The 20,928-nt window shown below is 35.1% G+C and overlaps 1 long non-coding RNA gene and 1 pseudogene across 1 annotated transcript; one reads left to right on the top strand and one right to left on the bottom strand.

Annotated features, from left to right (window-relative positions):
* The window catches only part of LOC146946344 (uncharacterized), an 83,020-nt pseudogene that overhangs the window by 58,811 nt on the left and 3,281 nt on the right, over window positions 1-20,928 (top strand).
* Window positions 5,037-5,521, bottom strand: LOC146946345 (uncharacterized). The gene is made up of 2 exons (XR_015026693.1): window positions 5,450-5,521; window positions 5,037-5,348 (listed from the first exon to the last, which is right to left on the bottom strand). It is a non-coding gene; the product is annotated as an uncharacterized LOC146946345 (long non-coding RNA).

The following is a 20,928-nucleotide window of genomic DNA, read 5'->3' as shown; positions in this document are numbered from 1 at the left end:
CATTTTTTTACGAAAACTAATGCATTTATCAGCAATTAAAAATAAGAAGAAAAATTGGCTAATATGCACCTTGTACGTTAATTTTTTTTTGGCTATTTTTCACTATAAATCAATCAAAATAAATGCGCAAGTAATGCTATTCTTTACGAAAGAAAACAATAAGAAACGCAAGAATAACACTTGGTATTCGTTTAAACCATAAAGTAAATCACTACAAAAAAAACAAAAAAAACATAAAGCAAACAGTTAGAAAATTGGGTTTGACGGAAATCAAGTAGGCCAGGCTTTGTAAATTATTACTCTTGCATTTCTTGCAATTCGGTTTCGTAACATTAATCATTATCCCAAATTTAAAGGGTCTGGTTATGGTGCATAAGGATTTTCCTTATGCACCCTGCATAAGGATTGCTAATATGACCCATTAATCTGTAGCCCAACAAATTTGCTTCCTACACCCCCAAAACCGAAAACAAAGAAAATTGGCAAAACAAAATTTCTCAAAAGCCATTTCTAAAAAGTCACCGTCATTTCTCAAACTTCCACCACCGGAATCACATCGGAAACAACCTCCACCACCGGAAACAACAGAATCGCCGTCGTTCTTCATCATCAACACCGTCTTTCTTCATCATCAACGCCGTCCTACGATTTCGATTTCGATTTCTTTGAAGATCTCTTCATTCTCACAACAATGAGTCGCTAAGATCCAAACCCTTTCGAAGAAGAAGAGACTCATGTCAATCCTTTTGCAGTTACTTCCTTTTTCACTTTCACTTTTCCGCATAATTCATTCTCAATAATCGCTTTTCGTTTTCTTGTTTTACTTCCATTCAATTTTGAAATGCTGATTATTTTTCAGTGATGAATAGTTGCGAATGTTTGTTTGAATAAGTGTTCATAATTTGTTCTGTGAAAACCAATATGCTAGAATTTGCCTCTCTTATGCTGAATTTGCCTTTAGAATTTGTGTCTCTTATGTTTGAATAAGCTTAAATGGCCTTATACTTGTTGTACCTCTAATTGTTTATTCGTAGTATTTCAGCTAGAATTTGCCTCTCTTATGCTGAATTTGCCTTTAGAGGGTAAAGGTTCACTTGGGCTAACATCTTTTGTCATGTCATTTGAAGTTAGATGTTACTTAATTTTGTCCATTTAAGCTCTTTTTGAGTTTATGAGTACACAAGTCTCGTTATTTAATCATTCTGTTAGAATTGATTTCTTGAGGATTTAGCTATCTGTTTTTGACTGATGCATGAGTTTTAATTAGAACTAATTTCTTGAGTATTTAGTTGTTATTTTGGTAGTCTATGTAAATGGTGATCAGAACAGTGTATTTTGTTAGCTATATAAATGTTTTTGAGTGCCACTGCGAGTGTATAATATGATCAATAATTTTCTTTATTCAGTCCTTATGTATTATTTTCTATATTCAATTTTGAAATGCTGATTATTTTTCAGTCATGAATAGTTACGAATGTTTGTTTGAATAAGTGTTCATAATTTGTTCTGTGAAAACCAATATGTTGTGTAAATGGTTTTTGGAAGTTTTACTCTGAAACCATTTTGCTGTGGAAATGGTTTCAGAGTATCTCTTGAAAAATGGGACTGAAGATTTCAAGAGATAGGTTGAGAATGTTCTCAAGAACAAAAAAGTGTTGCTACAAGACTAGAGCATTATTAATTTAAGTTAAGTTAGTGCATTTTGTTTTTTTTGTTAATTGCGAGTCAAGAGTTGATGAAAGTTTTGGTTTTAAGAAACAAAAAAATGTAACTCTTCATGCATGTGCATGCTTAAACGTTTACCCATCTATTTGTGTCTCTATTATAGTCCTCACAGTCATTGTTTAATTATTTATCAGTAACATTTTATCATATTAGGGGAAAAATTGCCTATGTGTGCCTTTGTGGAAAAAATTGCCTATGTGTGCCCTTGTGGATTACTTTTAACATGTGTAAGTAGATGTGTTAATCTTGCCTTTCTCTTAATTTCACTTCAGATTTTTGTTATTGCATTCTTGATTTTCAATGTCTGCATCTAGGGTCTAGTTTCCTAAATAAGAGCCTTTTAGTTTTGTTTCTTAGGTCATTTGGCAACATTTACTTACCAAAAAGATATGGTAGAACATCAATCTTAGTAAATGCATAATATTAGTTTTGTTTCTTACCACATTGTACGGTATACCAGAGATATTGAAATAAGCTTGTGTTGGCTTCACGTCACGTTGGCAACATACAAAAGCATGTTAGCATGTTTTCATATGCATATTTGCCGTAATTTTCATCAAACGTCATACAAAACAAACACTTAAAATGAATGCAGTGTTAACATGTTTAAAAACCGAAAACCAACTACAAACAAATAAGTGTCCAACAAGCTCATATAGATGGGATGTGGCTCATTGTCATCCATTACATAAACCAAACATCAGTCATTCTTTTAAAAATGCTCTTCTAATTAGGGGAAAAAGTTTTTCTTCATGTATGATAATAGTGTATATTTCTTGATTGATTTGAAAAAGCATGTTAGAGGGTAATTTCCAATTTGTAAGTGGAAGAAGGTAATCTTCAGCAGGATTAGAACCCAAACTCAAAAGTTTGGAGATCATTGTGTGTACGCGCGCGCGAGCAGTAGGTAGTAGCTACAATGCAATCTGCCACACTGTCATAGTGTTTGGAGATCATTTGTTTTACAACATGTTGCAATTTTGTAAAATGGCAGTATGGATTGAAATCTTCATCTTGCTTGTGTTATGTGTTGTGCTGTATAAATCAATGATTTTTTTTTCTTTTGATTTATTTCACTTAAATGGCAGTATGGATTGAGATCATTTCACTTACTTGCTCCGTCCTTATGGTCTTAAAATATCAGCTGAGACAATATTTTCCTGCACTGTGTTTGTGATTTGAAACGGCTCTATTGGTCCATCTCAGATAGCTATATATGTGCTCTGACCAAAATCAATGGTTGTTTTATTTCAATGGTTTTGCCGCATTTCACTTACTTGCTCCATCCTTATGACACTAATATATTTGGTTTTATTGTATATGTGTGTGAATTATTTTGAATATAACAAAAAATTCATTATTGTTATTTTTGTTAGGAAAAAACAAACAAGAGCCAGAAATATAAGTGAAAATAAGACGTAATATGGACATAGAGATTTAGAAGCCATACACCACAATTCACTTTGTTAGAACTTTGTTAAACTCTAAAAACTATGCAAAAACCATTGTGCTGTGGAAATGGTTTTGGTCTGTTGTACTCCAAAACCATTAGATGTATTTAATGGTTTTCTTTAATCATATGCATGTGAAAAAAACTAAAGAGCTAGAGTCATTGCCATCATTCAGTTTTGGGCTAACACAAATGGAGGAGGAGGAAAGCAATGACACAGCTTCATCATCTGATGGTGGTAAAAATAAGGAGCAGAAAACAAGAAAGTCTAAGGGTAAAGAAAAGAAGCATCAAAAAAAGAAACAACAAAATGTTGCACAAGATTCTGATGAAGGAAGTTCAGATGATGAAAATTATGGGAAGAATAGCAAGGCTGCAAAAACTATGGATTTGAGAATTGGAATCTGTTCATCAATATTAAACGACTCAAGCAATTGCAAAAGTAACTATGTGGAGAAGGCAGCAGCTTCATACTATGAAGAATTGATTCAAAAGCTAGCACGTTAATGCTTTTTTTATTGAATTTCTGGATTTCTAGATTAGTGTTAAATTTCTTGTTAATGTTTGTATCAAGTTTTTGAATTTCTGAATTTGTATCAAGTTTATTGTGAAACAAACTTAGGGGTATGGAATACTGAAACCATAAGTCATTTTAATGGTTTTGATAGTTAGGTGTGTCTTTTTATAGTATCTATCATATTATATTGTTCATCTTATTTAATTTTTGGCTCAATAATGTTCAATTTAATTTAATTTTACTAAAATTAGGGGTATGAAATACTGAAACCATAAGTACGGTTAAATGGTTTTGATAGTGTTCTATGTGAAACCAAAATAACTGCCTAATGGTTTTAAATGAAATTATTAATTTGTTTTAAACAATTTATCTTCTAGAAAAAAAAACATACTTTTGCTTTATTTTATGTTTGTTTTTCGTGTTAAACCTCTTGAGTTTCTACGAAAAGTGACATAATCAGTTGGTTGTGTCTTTTTATAGTATCTATCATAGTATACCGTTCATTTTATTTAATTTTTGGCCCAAGAATGTTCAATTTTATTAAAATTAGTTTTCAAAGTAACCACTTAATAGTACACATTTTGATAGTTTTCAATGTGAAACCAAAATAATTGTCTAATGGTTTTGTAATAAAAAAAAATGTGATAAACATTAAAATCATTATTAAGTAACCACTTAATAGTACACACTTATAACCTATTAAATAATTGTCAAATGGTAAATAAAATAAAAGAATAGTGAAAATTATTATTGATAAATGGTTTTGAATAAAAACTATTACTGAAACCATAAGTATGGTTCAATGGTTTTGATAGTGTTCTATGCGAAACCAAAATAACTGCCTAATGGTTTTAAATGAAATAATTAATTTGTTTTAAACAATTTATCTTCTAGAAAAAAGAAAACATACTTTTGCTTTATTTTATGTTTGTTTTTCGTGTTAAACCTCTCGAGTTTCTATGAAAAGTGACATAATCAGTTGGTTGTGTCTAATGGTTTTGTAACAACCTATAATCATGAATACGTAACAACAAAGAATGTGAATGTTATAATTTCCAATAACAAGTGCTCCACAACAAGTGCTCCTAAAAGAATAGTGAAAATCATTATTGATAAATGATTTTAAATAAAAACTATTGTTGAAACCATAAGTATGGTTTAATGGTTTTGATAGTGTTCTTTGTGAAACCAAACTAATTGTCTAATGGTTTTGTAACAACCTATAAGCATCAATATCAAAATGAAGAATGTTATAAAGAATGTGAAATGCATAATTTTCATTACATCATATCAAAATATTCCCAATAAAATCTAGTACAAACTTATAATAGTACAAACTAATCATAATCCAAAATATGTCTGTTGTTAAAAATTGAACATTATAGGTTCAAAACTATACAACGCATAAAAGAAAATTCAATTCATAAAACCCTAAATCCTTCCAAAATACTAATCCGCCATAACCTTAAAAGCACCTTCACCACCCTAAGCACGTTCACCGCGAATGCGACGAGCAAGCTGAATGTCCTTTGGCATAATTGTCACCCTCTTAGCATGAATTGCACACAGATTGGTGTCCTCAAACAATCCAACCAGGTCAGCCTCAGCTGCTTCCTGAAGTGCAAGAACTGCATGGCTCTGGAATTTCAGATCCGTCTATAACAACAATATCAAAAACAAAAATTACAAATTAAATAAACCAAAGAGGAACAAGATTTCACACAAACTCGATTATGAAACTAATTAACAATATTTACCTTGAAATCTTGAGCAATTTCACGGACAAGACGCTGAAATGGAAGCTCTTCTAGTAGTACTTACGGATCTCACTGTAAATAACATCAATCGAAAATTAACAACAACGAAAACCTAAAAATCATAAACCGTAAATTCAAAATTCCTAAAAATTATGAATTCAAAATGAAAACCTAAAAAATTAGGGGAAAACAAAATTACCGAAGTGCGACGGTTCCATGACGGTAACGGTGAGGTTTTTTGACTCCTCCAGTAGTAGGAGCAGATTTCCTGCTTGTCCTCAAGGTTGTAAAACGGCAGCCAATACTTCCAGTTCTCATATGCTTTGACAACAATACTCCACTCCTGCCATAGAACTAATAAAACAACATTTTGACCTTGCAAACAACAATTGAATAGATCAAGGCAAGGAGCTATGGCCATCAAACTTGATTTTGGATAGGATAGAGGGAAATAGACATATCTAGCACAATTGATTGAAAGTACAGATGACAAGTAATGCAATTTGAAGAAATTGCAGCCATAATTAATCCAAGCAAATGAAGTTCTCTTGACAATTGTTAGACAAAGCACAAGCAACCAACAAGAAATTACAATGGATAATGGAGCTCCCACATGTCCAAGTTTCTGAGGCAAGATGAAGCAATACACTTTTTGAATAGGGGAATATGTCAAAACACTATCAGGAGCCATAAAAGTAACAAGATGGTCACATATGTGAGAACTTCTTTTAACCCCATTGATGTGTATGAGTCTATCAGCAGTAAGGGCATGAAGGATAACGATTGCTAGAAAGTATAGAATGGATGAAAACCATATAAGTGACACTTTGAAAGGGAATGGATAAGCAAAACAGAGAGAATAAGCAAAACAGAGAGAATAACAAAATAACTACTAACTTTCTTGATAATGATTGCCTGCCTTTATTCATTTGATGGTAGTAATATATAGGGGAATAATACAATAGTGACTCATCCTTAAAGGACAGTCCTTGGCACTGCTACAGCTGTATCCTAACGGTCCTACAGCTGGTGGAAATACTAGAATATTCCACTAAGGCCTTATCTATTCCTAGTAGGCAAACAAGGGATCCTATGCTTACTGATCCACATAGTCTCTCAAGTATTTGGGTCTGGTGCGGTTCCTCTTGGCCCGTATGGGAGTAACATGGATCCTGTCTTCTTCCAGCTCTTCTCCTTCACTTGGGTCAGCAAGTCCAATGGGCCCAATGTTGTGATCCATAACATCCCCTTCTCCTTCAAAATTGACCTTGTCCTCAAGGTTAAGAAGGGGGTATTCCTTTGTCAGCTCAGTCAAGTCTTCCCAAGAAGTGTCTTCAGGATAAAGCCCTTTCCATTGCACCAACACCAAAGTCTTGGATGTGTCTTTGTCCTTCTTCCATCCCACAATAGCTAAAGGTTGAATCACTGGCTGATTTTCCATTGTTTCTGGAGGCAGCTCCAAACATGCAGTGTTGGACCCTTTACAAGGTTTGAGCTGGGACGCATGGAAGACGGGATGGATTCTGCTGGCCGGTGGTAACTCCAGCTCAAAAGCTACTTCCCCAATCTGTCGTAGAACTTTATAAGGTCCATAGTAGCATTTAGACAGCTTGCGAATACGGTAGCCAGCTACAGAAACTTGCCTATGAGGTCGCAATTTAACATACACCATGTCTCCCTGCTGGAAATTGTGTGCCAATCGTCGCTTATCCGCAAATTTCTTCATAGTTTCTTGAGCCTCTTTCAACTTTTTCTTGAGCTCTTCTAAAATCTCTTCTCTGCCTTTCAGTTCTGTGTCAACAGCCTCTAGTTGGCTGCGTCCTGCCACATATTGTGGAAGTGAGGGAGGGGGTTTCCCATAAACTACTTGAAACGGTGAAAGGCCGGTGGTTGGATGTACTGATGTGTTGTAATGCCATTCTACCCAATGCAAGTATTGACCCCACGTGGAAGGTTTATGGTGCACAAAACATCGTAGATACTGCTGTAATGCCTTGTTCACAATTTCTGTTTGTCCGTCACTTTGTGGATGGTATGTTGTTGACATTCGTAACTTAGTTCCACTGAACCGAAAAAGTTCTTGCCAAAACTTGCTCAAAAATATGGGATCTCTATCGGACACGATGCTCTTGGGCATACCATAGAGCTTGCAAATCATCTTTGCGAACAAATCTGCAACTTGTATTGCAGTAAAGTTGGTTGGTAACATTCCAAAGTGAGCAGCTTTTGAAAAACGGTCTACCACAACTAGTATAACAGTGAACCTTTGGAAGGAAGGGAGCCCTGTGATGAAGTCCAAGGATATATCCTCCCATACGCCATCAGGAATGGGTAGTGGCTGCAGCAAGCCGTAAGGTAGATGTGCTGGAATTTTTGTCTGCTGACAGATTTGGCAGGAGTTGATGAACTGGACAACATCCTCTTTCATGCCGTCCCAATACACATTCTCTTTAATTCGCCCCCATGTTTTGTGTATGCCACTGTGACCCCTAAAGAGAGAAGAATGAAATTCTTCGAGTAAGCTTTGTTTCAGCGGTGAAGAGTGAGGGATGTACAGCTTGTTTTTGAAAAACAACATTCCATTGATGACTTTGAACCCTTCATGTTTTTGCGGTTCTTTCTCAACTTGTTGGATCAACTCTTGTAACTGAATATCCTCTAAAAAAGTTTGCCTCAATTTGGATATGAAATTCCAATGTGGAACTGTGATTGCCAAGTGTTGAGCTGTTATGTTATGGACACGGGACAAAGCATCAGCCACCTTATTCTGGGCTCCGGGCTTGTACACAATCTGATATGAATATCCCAATAGTTTTTCCAAATAGAATTGTTGTTCGGGAGTCTGAATAATCTGTGTCATCAATTCGCGGAGGCTCCGTTGATCAGTATGTATCACGAACCTACGACCCAACAGATACGGACGCCACTTCTTCACGGCGGAGGTTATAGCACATAATTCTCGGACATATGTGGAGGAATTGAGCAACATGGGACAAAATTTCTTACTGTAGAAACAAATGGGATGACCTCCTTGACTTAATACCGCGCCCATTCCTAATCCAGAAGCATCAGTTTCCATAACAAAATCTTCATCAAAATTTGGAAGTGCCAAGACCGGTGCTTTAGTCATAGCGTCTTTCAGTTGAGTAAAAGCTTGATGTGCATTATCAGTCCAGTGGAAAGCATCCTTTTTGAGCAGTGCAGTGAGTGGGGCTGTAATTGTTGCGTAGTTATGTATGAACTTGCGATAGAATCCAGTTAAACCGAGAAATCCCCTCAATTGCTTGACAGATGTAGGTGGCGGCCAATTCACCATTGCCTCAATTTTCTCAGGATCAGGACCCACACCAGAAGCTGATACTATGTGACCCAAATATGAAATGGAAGGTTGGCCAATACTGCACTTGGACTTTTTGAGGAAAAATTGGTGTTTGATTAAACACTGAAACACAATCTCAAGATGCTGCAAGTGCTCTTCCCAAGTTCTGCTATAGACCAAAATATCATCAAAAAAGACGATAACAAACTTTCTCAGATACGGTTGGAATAGCCGATTCATGCCGGATTGAAATGTTGAGGGGGCGTTGCAGAGCCCAAAAGGCATCACCAGAAATTCGTAGTGTCCCAAGTGAGTGCGAAAAGTGGTTTTGTGTATGTCCGCTTCGTTCATTCGAATCTGGTGGTAGCCGGATCGGAGATCTAGCTTGGAGAACCATTGCGTACCATAAAGTTCATCGAATAGTTCTTCAATGGCTGGAATTGGAAATCGGTCTTTGATCGTGATAGCGTTTAAGGCGCGATAATCGAAGCAAAAACGCCAGGATCCATCCTTTTTGCGCACCAAAAGAACAGGTGATGAAAAGGCGTTGTTGCTGAGCTGAATAATACCCTGTTGGAACATGTCACGAATCTGGGCTTCAATTTCTTTCTTTTGGAAATGTGGGTATCGGTAAGGACGTACATTAATGGCGTCAGAGTTATGGTTAAGTGAGATGCGGTGGTCTGTTTCTCTTTGAGGAGGAAGTGTCTTAGGTTCAGAGAAAAGGTGTTTATATTTGAGCATGAGTGTAGAAATTTCTGGAGGAAGTGGTTGTGTAGAGTGTGTTTCGGTTTGTGGTGGAGAAAGTAAATGTAGGCTGAGGTAAGTATCAAGAGCATGTGTTTCCTCCAATCTTTTGAGTTGGTGTAGGGAAGATTCCAGTGGGCTAGGTTTGTGTTGGCCTGTTAATTGAACCAACTCTCCATTTCTAATAAACTTCATGGTTAGCTGCTCATAATCTGTGAGTACCGGACCCAATGTTTTAAGCCACTGCACCCCTAATACTAGCTCTGCGCCACTCAAAGGTAGAACAAACAAGTCAACCAAGAAGTTGTGAGAGTCCAATTGCAACGGAATTTGAGGGCAATACGCGGTGCAAGGTAGCTGCTCGCCATTTCCTACCAGGACTTGAAATGAATGGGCTGTTTCAAAAGGGAGGCCCAATTGCTTGGCTACACGGTCTTGGACAAAGTTGTGAGTGCTTCCACTATCTATGAGAACAGTTACTGGATGTTTTTGGATCTGGCCCAATACTTTTAATGTTTGTGGTACGGAGTGGCCCATAAGAGCATGTAGACTGATTTGGGCTGGGTTTTCTGTAGTAGTGGGCTTTGGGTCGGTTTGGTTATGTGGAGTGTCTGTAATCAGTAACTGTGTTAGGGTTTCCTCTGTAGTCTCCTCTTCATCTGGTTCAGCCACTAGAATGATGAATTGGCGGCGGCAACGGTGACCTGGGTGAAAGGTTTCGTCACAATTGTAACAAAGGTTTCGTTCGCGACGGGATTGGAGTTCGGCCGGAGAGAGCCGTTTGATAGGTGGTGAAGATTTTTGTGGTGGTTTTGGTTGTGTGGGTGTGGTGGTGATGGCTGGTCGAGGAGGAAAACGATTGAGATTTTGTGGTTCAATACGTTTCTGTGTATGGGTAAAACGGTCCAACAATTTCTCTTCCTGAAGTTTTGCCAGACTAATAGCATGATGAAGAGATAATGGTTGAAAAGCTTGTACCTCTCGACGAATTTCTGCCTTGAGACCGGAGATGAAGCAGCTGAGGTAAAATTGGGGAGGAAGACCAATAATCCGATTTGCCAAAGATTCGAATTCTGCTTGATACTCACGAACAGTGGAAGTTTGACACAGCTTAAAGAGGGCACCTTGAGGGTCTTCATACTTTGATGGTGCAAATTGAAGCTCCAGCGCGTGCAGAAAGGTAGCCCATGAGAGGAGTTGGCCGTTGGAGAACATCCATTGATACCAAGCTAATGCATCGCCTTCCATGTAGAAGGAGGCAATTCGAAGGCGTTGTTCTTCAGGAGTTTGATGGAATGCAAAAAATTGGTTGATCTTGAAGATCCAACCTAATGGGTCAGTGTCGTCAAAGCGTGGTATGTCAAGTTTGATGGCTGTGTTGGTAAAAGCATGTGGGTTGGAGGAGTTAGCATATGCAGATGAAAACCCAGGGGGTGGAATTCGAGTTTTCAAACTACTCACCTCTGAAGAAAGGTTATTGAGATCATTCTGATAAGTTTGTTGGTTTTGTAGGATTTGTTGTAAGGTTGCTGCTATATCAGGTGAATCGTTTGAGCTCATGGTAGCAAACGAATGAAAGCACCAGTGAAAGGGAATGGATAAGCAAAACAGAGAGAATAAGCAAAACAGAGAGAATAACAAAATAACTACTAACTTTCTTGATAATGATTGCCTGCCTTTATTCATTTGATGGTAGTAATATATAGGGGAATAATACAATAGTGACTCATCCTTAAAGGACAGTCCTTGGCACTGCTACAGCTGTATCCTAACGGTCCTACAGCTGGTGGAAATACTAGAATATTCCACTAAGGCCTTATCTATTCCTACTAGGCAAACAAGGGATCCTATGCTTACTGATCCACATAGTCTCTCAAGTATTTGGGTCTGGTGCGGTTCCTCTTGGCCCGTATGGGAGTAACATGGATCCTGTCTTCTTCCAGCTCTTCTCCTTCACTTGGGTCAGCAAGTCCAATGGGCCCAATGTTGTGATCCATAACACACTTTCACCAAGCACTTGAACTCTTTCACTTGTTGCATGTTGCAAAGACTCCATAGATAAGCTGTTGAACCACTTGGATTTATTTTGGCTTTGTTCAATATCTTGAATTGATATGTGCAAGGAAGCTTTGAATTAACAAACTTGGGTTGTAAGAAATCAGAGAGTGAAAGGATTGGATGCTGAGCAGGTAGCACAAGTCTTAATTTATTGACTACAACCACAAAGACTTGAACAATACTACTGATGGGGCTACCACTTGATTTAACTTTAACATGTGAATTAGCCCCCATGAAAAACACCACACCTGACATGAACCACAAAGCAGCAGGAATTCCCAAACCAATTGCTAACACCCAACAAGTAAAATCAATGAAAAATGTAGCTTCAATGTGAACTAGTCTCAATTGAAATCTCAGAACCCAACAAATAAGAACATCCATACATGTGGTGGGTGGGTTAAAAATCAAGTAAAACAACATACTTTGATTACAGAAGTGGTGAATCACAGAGTGAAGGATTGCATGGTCAAATAGCTCAATAATAAGATAGGTGCAGTACTCATAATCCTCAAGAATAGTGATCACAATATTCACACTAGCACACTCAAACTCTAGCTTGCAGTTAAAAGTTGAAAAAGTCTCATGAAAATTGACACAACAAACTATAGTTTTTTTCTCTAAACCTTTGTAAACCTTCCAACCAATGGAATAATAATTCCTTTTTGCAAACAATTTTCCACATACATATTCCAACCAATACCTCAATCTTTTCATAATTTTCAGAACATGAAATCCATAACCAATAGAATTCCCATGAAGGGATTGCTTGCAATGATAGTTTGACGGGGTAGTCAAGATCCCCATGCTTAGTCATTGACGAAAACCCCTTCATCTCTATTGAAGATGTTCGAATGGTGGAGATGGAAGCCAATAATGATGGCTTTATCGCTGATTCTGATTCCAGCAGTGGTGGCACAGGTAGATATGTGACCGTGTTTTGTGGTTCCGGCGAGGTCGTCGTGAAACATGAATCTGGAGGTTTTGGTGGCGGAATTGTGATCGGAGGTGGAGGTTGAGAATGTGATAGTGAGGCTGACGGCGTGGGAAGTGAATCTGTGATTTTCTTCTCCCACCGAGTTGAAATCAATCGAAAAATTCGAATCGAAGAAAACGAAACCCTAACATCGAGAAAACGGAAAACAAATCAGTTACGGCGGTGAACGGTGGTTACCTTGGTGGTGAGCTGCTTCCTTGGAGTCGGCGCAATCCCGCCGTGAATCAACCGGAAAACGACGTCGGAGTTACGCGCGCGAGCAAGGTTGAGTCGTATGAGGCAGGAGAAGATTGCGGGGACTGATTGTGGGGTCTGAGGTGAGAACCATGGGATCATTACAAGTGTCCAATTATCTGATGGTTGTGATTAACTTATGCATGGTGCATAAGTTATGGCTTATGCACCATAACTTTTGCCAAATTTAAAATATGTATCATGCATATAATTCTGAAACTTATTGGAAAAAAAAATATACTACTATGTGCTGACATGAATGAGTGAGTAAGCAAATACCCAATAAGCAAGCTTTATTTAGATGATAAAGAGTACACATCTTTTCATACAATATGTCATTAGAGAGCTTATTAACCATTTAAATTTAATTATTTAGTTCATGTATTAGTCATATTGAGGTGTATTAACATATTAATTATGATTATCAATGCGTGCTTCTTATCAAGTGTACTTTATTTTTTGTGCTTTATAGGATAATGTTTAATATTGCGACAGTAGTTTCACGAACCACTCACAATATATAGCAGTGCCGTTGTTTAAACTATAAAATCTTGATATTAATTTCTTTATGTGCTAGTAAAGCAATTCTTCTTCTTTTTTTATAACAAACTGTTAAAAAAAATTACAAAACTATATTAAAACAATTCATTAAAGCACTTTATTTACGTTCTAGTAGGTTAAAGAGAATTCAAATATTTGTGGAGCTTGCTAGAGAAATTATGCTTACATAAGATGCTATCTTATAATAGCATTTGAATTTGGATATATTAGAGAGGAAAAATTTCAGTTGAGTAGTAGATAGGCTAGCAAAATCAGCTTGGTTGAGGAGTATTGCGTTTTTTAATACATATATATAAACACCAAATCAATAGTCCTAATAGAGTAAGGACAACTAAAACACCAATGACAATCAAATATATAGGGTTCTGATCTTCATATGGAGAAAACATTCCGTTATGGTCATAGCCCATTTCCTGCAGTACGTAAAACAAATAAGGGTCAGTCCTATTTATGAAAATCGAAGTATATGATTTGCATAAAAAATTTCCAATTGTCAAAAAAAAAAAAAAAAATACAGATTCATCCAGTAATTTAAACAATTTCAGCCCCAAATATTCTTCATTCCATGTCTTTATTTTTTTTTAATGAATGGAAAGGCCAATAGAAATATGTTCCTAGTGAATACCTACTCTAAACATAAAAAATCAGACTACTACCAAAGGAATTACTGGGTTGAGTCACGACCAGGTCGCCCTCTTTAAGACGTTTCACTTCACTACCCAAGTTTGTGCAAGGTAGACTAACAACCGCACCGCCTCCAGGATAAAACAGCCCAGATCACTGTTACGATTACGTATGATGAGATAAAACCGCAAGTGCACGGTTTACCGAAGTAGTAATAAAAGAGTATCGTTCCGACAGGGAGTTATGAATTCAATTAACTTTTAATAAAGATTAGAATAAAGTTTTGAGTTATAAAGTTTGGATTTTTAATTAAAAGAGAAATAACAATAATAATAAAATGGTGCCTTGAGATTATTGGTTTGTCATGGTGACAAACCCTTCACAAACCAAACCCTTCACATTGTCTGCTATTTCATTTGGGGGTAGTAAGTAAGGAGAAACTATTGCTAAGGTTAAAAACATTGAGGGAGAAAGTGTTAAGCTTTTAGGTGAGGAAACTGTGATAGAAAGTGAGGAACCGCTTGATAAGACCAAAGCTCCTTCCCCGTTAAAACTTGCTAAGCTTAACTTGGAGGCTCAATTCAATAAATTTGTCAACTTACTTAGGAAGATTTGCATTAAAATTCCCCTTGTGGAAGCTTTGTCTCGAATGCCTCTATATGCTAAGTTTTTAAAGAAATTTTTTTCAAAGAAGACTATAGAGAATATTGATACAATAGCTTTGACTAGTGAAAGTAATGCAATCCTTAAGAAGTCACCCCCAAAGCTTAGAGATCCTGGTGGTTTTGCAATCCCTTGTGTGATCGGGAGTGAGACCATTGATAAAGCCTTGTGCGACCTAGGAGCTAGTGTGAATTTGTTGCTTTTGTCCCTCTTTAAGAGGATGAGAATAGGAGAGTTGAAACCTACCGAGATAATTTTGAAATTAGTTGATCGTTCTACTATCCAACCTGTCGGATATATTGAAGACACCCCCGTTAATATCAAAGGGATATACATCCCGGCTGATTTTATGGTAGTTGACATAGAAGAAGACCATGAATACCCTATTATTCTAGGAAGACCCTTCCTCGCTACCGCGGGAGCTATTATTGATGTTAAAAATGGTAGGATTATTTTTCAAGTGAGTGATGTGATGATAGGATTCCAATTGGAAAATGTTATGAAAGGTCCCGCTCTTTATTCTTGTTGCATGATTAAAGATCATGATGTGAAAGAATGCTTCATAGCGTCATCTACACAAATTAATTGGCCTTAAACTGGAATTCCAAATTTATGACCATATAAAATTTATAAATGAGATATCTGGAAAATAATCACTTGTAAAAAAGAAGTTACCTACACGAAAATTATTGAATCCTTCTTTGAAAGTTCATTCACTTAGAGTAAAAGCTCACTTTTTTTACTATATGAATGAATGAAAGAAAGTCTAACATAATGTCAGAGATGTGTGAACCAAATTCAGAGAAAGTTAGTGAAATTAGAGCTGATCTAATCCAATTAACATCATAATCGAAGTCTAAACACAAAATTCCCAACCCCAAACATGAAATTGCTCCTAAATATAAACAAATTTTCAATAACATTAATTCATATATTGGAGGTTACAACAATAGGCATTATTATTTTAACCAAGAATAACTTATTCTCGGAGTTACATAAGCTGACATTATTCCCTTGATCTCAGTTTGGAAAAGAGAAAACTAAACAAACATGCACAACATTAAATAACTTATGATGCAAGTCACTGCAACAAACACTATTCATATTGCACACACTCACACACTTTGATTCAGCTATACTTATGATAAAAGAGAGAGAGGAAAATTTTCTTCATTGATGATCATTTTGTACTATATAGCATATCGCGAAACAATAGCAGTTTGTCCAAACTCTGCTACACTATAGTTTCTATTTAACAACACTGTGATCCAAAGATTAATCATATGTTGTTGTTTAGAAATGACATTTTGATCAATATAAATGAGAGATTGCAAGAAAGTGAGTCAATTGGTAATCAACTGAGATTGAGATTGTTAAGTATACATCAATGATCAAAATATGCATCACAATATAGCTGAATCAAAGTGTGTGAGTGTGTGCAATATGAATAGATGTTTGATTCAGCTATATAAGATAAAAGAGAGAGGAAAATTTTGATATATTACTCGCAGTGTTCAATCCCATTGCTTGTTCTTAGAAATTCTATTGGTAACAAATAAAATATAGATTTAAATTTTAGTATAAGTGCAACATGATCAGACTTATTAATTTCAAACCAGGTAGACTAAGTTGAATATTTTGCTAACATTTTGAATACTTCGCAAAAAGAAAAAAGTATTCTTAATTTCAAACCTAATAAGAAGAGGACCAGATTGAGACAGACCAAAGTACACTCCAATGAAAAACTAATTACTTCAAAGCCTACATTGAACGGTTTCGAATGTAGTAGGAAAAATAAAGGTTAATTTTGAATGAAGATGACTCTTTTAATTTCTTTTGTACTTGTAGTATTTGTCAACATGAAGCTGACTAACACTAAATACTAAGTATAATTTTTGTACCAAACTTGTTGGTTCCTATTAATAAGTATTATAAATTCATGAATGAATGCAATGTAACTATACACAGAAAGTATGCACAATTGCCTATTTTAAGAAATATGCAGATCAACTAAAAGCTGAATCAAAGTATGCACATATTTAGAAATATTTCACAACTATGCACATTTGTCATCAGTACTGAGATCAATACAAGAGATTTTCCTTCAAAATCATATAACACAAGAATCAAATTTCATAAAACCCTAAAATTCCCTTTTTCCCCAAAAGAAAACCTAACTCTAAATTCATCAAATTTCTACATGAGGGAAAGGAAAGGGGAAACACACCTAGTCTTTATGGTGATGGCAGCAAGCTCTAGTGCTCTTGTTTCCTTCAATTCCTAGCTTCCATCTCCAATTACTCACACACAGTCTTGAAGAATCCCCAATTTTTCTTGAGTTACTTCTTCTTTCTCAGAACCCTAGTTCCATTTCTTTCTTCTTCTATTAAGATCTTTAGACTCAAAATTGAATGCTGAATCTCATTCTAATTTTGCATGTGGGTTTGATTGAAAATTTGTAAAGGATTTGTGAAAATAAAATTAAGTTTGGGTAAAAGGGTGTTGAGGCCGAGAGTGAGGTAGAGGGAGAAGAGGAAAATGATGAAAATTTTGATCTCCTCCCACTAAGAAGCAAATGAATTTTTTTTTTTTGAGCAACGAATTATGAAAGAAGAATAAAACAAATATAGCCAGGTGGCACTCTTTAAAAACTTATTAGATTAGAAAATTACCCCTTTTGAGGGCAAATATGGAAAACCACAAAACATTCATTTTGATTAATAGTTGAGGAATTAGTCACTTTAGTCCTTGAATGAGAAAGGAGTAGTCACTTAAGTCGCTGAATGCTTAGAAATTGCAAAACAGTCCTTGAAGTAGACTCTGTTAGTCAATTTCAGGGACTTAAGTGACTAACGAAGTCTGCATTCAGGGACTAAATTGACTAACTGAGTCTGCATTCAGGGACTAAATTAATTGACTAACAGAGTATACATTCAGGGACTATTTTGCAATTTATCTGCATTCAGGGATTAAAGTGACGACTTCTTCCCTATTCAGGGACTAAAGTGACTAGTCCCCCATTAATAGTTAGTAGATTTGTTATTATGTCAGGTCATTAAACGTAACTCTACATCATAAATGAATATGATAGAACTTAAGAAATAAACTCCAAAATGGATTGTAGAAGAAAAATCAAGTATCCGTTGGAATACTATTAAGGGACTAAAAGAGCTTTTAAGTCTTACAATTATTTAGATTTTTTCATAATCAGTAACTAGCGACAGACCCGTGCTAAGCACGGGGCCCGTGCTCCGTACGGGCTGATCCTTAAATTGCAATTTATGCATCAAAACGCATTTACAATATTATTTACATTGAGTAATAAGAAAAAAATTAATGATAAAGATGAAGAAAATAATAAAAACATTGAAATAGTTGTTATTAAATACTATAAAGTGTTAGATTAAATATATGTGAAAATATTATAAATAATAAAATCACAATAATGATACCGGGAACGTTAATAAGCCCCTTGATTTTTATATATTATTGAAAAATATTTGTAATTTTTTTAGCATTTTTTTATATGAATTTATAAACAATAAATATGTATATCGTGCAAGATTCTTATATCAAATTATATTAGTATATTGTAATTACTCCCATTATTATTTAGAATATACAATTAGGCACGACAATTGGGCGGGTGGAGACATGTTTTACCTTCCCCGTCCCCATACCATAATACTATATACTTACCCGTTACCCTACCCATACTCAACGGGGATAAGAAATTGAATTTCATCCCTCTCTCCGATGGGTTCGGGTATCCCCGCCCCATCCCCACAATCGATAATTTTTTTTGAAATGCATTATCCTACAATGTTTTTTTTCTGCCTATAGTTTTTTTCTGCCTCATATGCAATGTTGCAATGCATTATCCTACAAAGAAATGACGATGGTAGATCATGACAATGGTGATGGAGAATAGAGAGAACTCTGAGAAGTGAGTGTTATCTGATTGACTGAGACTCTGATTGTGTGACTGAAATGATTTATGGTTTGAGTTTCTTTTTATATAAATGGGGCAATAAAATGATTTTCTACATTGGGGACGTGTTTGGGTATGGGTACGGGAGGGTATACATATATCCCCGTTACTCATCTCGTACCTGTGTTTTGAAATCGGGGAAAACCCCAACCGAGTCAAAGCGAAGAAAAACCCGATAAATTGAGTTTGGTTCAGATGGGTACTCGCGGGTATGAGTTTTGTTGTCATGTCTAGATACAATACATAAAAAAAAAAAATTTAACTAATTAATATGTGACTGATTGTTGTCTCATGTATGATTTGTACAACAAAATTAGTTAGTGTCTAATTAATTAGAGAGTAATGTTTATCTTGTGTTTTTTTTTATAGTCATTCTTTGAAAGGATGTAATGATTAATATTAATAATGAATAACGATTAAAAATAATAATTTTATAATAAGACATTAAGATAAACCAAAAAACGTATGAAAATCATTTATGCAAAAGAAGTAATCTTGAAGATGTGTAATTTTATGTAAAGTAGTTCTATTTCTCATAATAAATACTAACCCCCGTGTATAATTTATAAATGAAAAAGATTTTGTAACTCTCCCAAAGTTATGTTATTTGTGATCATTCAATTGGATATAATTGAATAAATTTAGATGTAAAAATATGTATCAGTGTGAAATAGTCCTATGCTTTTTTTGTCAAAAAAAAATCCTGTGCTTTTTTCTTTTTTCTTTACTTCTTTTCCCCGTGTTTTTTTAAGTATCGATATGAAATATTTCTCCTATATTTTTTACATTATTCATAAGTGAAATGTATTTATTAATGTTTTTTATTAGGAACACACGATGAGACAAATTTGTTACGAATTAAAAAAATGACATTGAATAATATATAGATTTTTTTTATCTTGTTAAAAATCACATCTTTAAAAAATAATTCAGAACCCGTTTTATTACAAATTAAAATAAGAGTGATTTTGATATCTATCAATTAAGAGAATTTATAAAACAAATCACAATTTATTTTGTTTGAATATTGTAATTAAAATCACATGTTTTAAATAATTTAATTTGTTTATATACAGCTATAAAAAAAATTGAATTTTTTTGTTACAAAATTACATCAATTTTAATAATTAGAGAAAGATTAACTTTAACAATTAGAGAAAGATAGTCTTGTCAAAAAAAAATTAGAGAAAGATAGTAGATTGTAAATTGTTTTTAACTCTTTAGATATTTAGAAGTTGAATTATAGAAAAATTTATTTCGATTCGGAATAAGATTAAGGTTGTTCTTTAAAAAAAGATTAAGTTAGAGTTCTTATCAAGTGAGTTTGTTTTAATTTGTTTTTAAGAGAGAAAATATAGGGGGAGGATAAAGCAAAAGACACAAAAGGATATAATTATGATGCTCAAAAAATTAAGAAGGGGTAAGATTGTATTTTTGGTACATATTAAGTTTCATAATTAGAGAATAGATAATTAGAAAATAAAAGATTAAGTTTGTTTGTTATTTAAAAAAAGATTAAGTTAGTGCGTTTTATCGAATGAGTTTGTTTTAATTTGTTTTTTAGAAGAGAAAAAATAGAGGGAGATTGAAGCAAAAGACACAAAAGGATATAATTTTGATGACATGTCAAAAAATTAAGAAGGGGTAAGATTGTATTTTTGGTAGACATTAAGTTTCATAATTAGAGAATAGATAAAGTCCTCCTCCTCATTTTTTCAACTGGAAGAATTAACACAACGCAGATCACGTCAAAATCAGTTTCGAAGTCAGTGAAGTTTGAAGTTAGTTCTTCATCTTCGACAGTGATATTTTCTATGACAACCAGCTTCCTAATCATTTAAAAGGTTGTCGTTTGTTTGTTCTTACTATTGTCAGTGTTCGTAACATCTTTCAAAGCATCAACCTTTTTCTGACGTTAGAACCTTCGCCAGTGAGTTTTGGTCATGGGATTTTTCCCTTTGTAGTTGTTGTTATAGGAAAACTTTTTTGAATCAGCTGCCTCATTTTGATTGTTAATACCAGTGGTCCATTTGACCCACTTTGCAGGTGGAGAAATGTTGTTGAATTTCTTTCCACCGGAGAATATCCATTTCTCAGTTGGAGAATTGGAAGGTGGAGTGAAAGTTTTCACTTGATCCTTCTTTTGGTGTCTGATTGGAGGTGTGTCTATGTAAGGGACACCCCTTTTGTCGAAATTGAACTTAGGCTTCTTATCAGCCAATTTTCCTTTCCGCTTCGGCTGAGGTCGAAAGCCTTCAACATTTTTGGCAGCTTACTTGTCAAAC

This window comes from Medicago sativa, chromosome 2 (genome assembly GCF_051527215.1).
Source record: "Medicago sativa cultivar Bolivia chromosome 2, Bolivia_mono, whole genome shotgun sequence".
Taxonomy (NCBI): Eukaryota; Viridiplantae; Streptophyta; class Magnoliopsida; order Fabales; family Fabaceae; genus Medicago; species Medicago sativa.
This window is presented reverse-complemented; position numbering and strand designations above follow the sequence as displayed.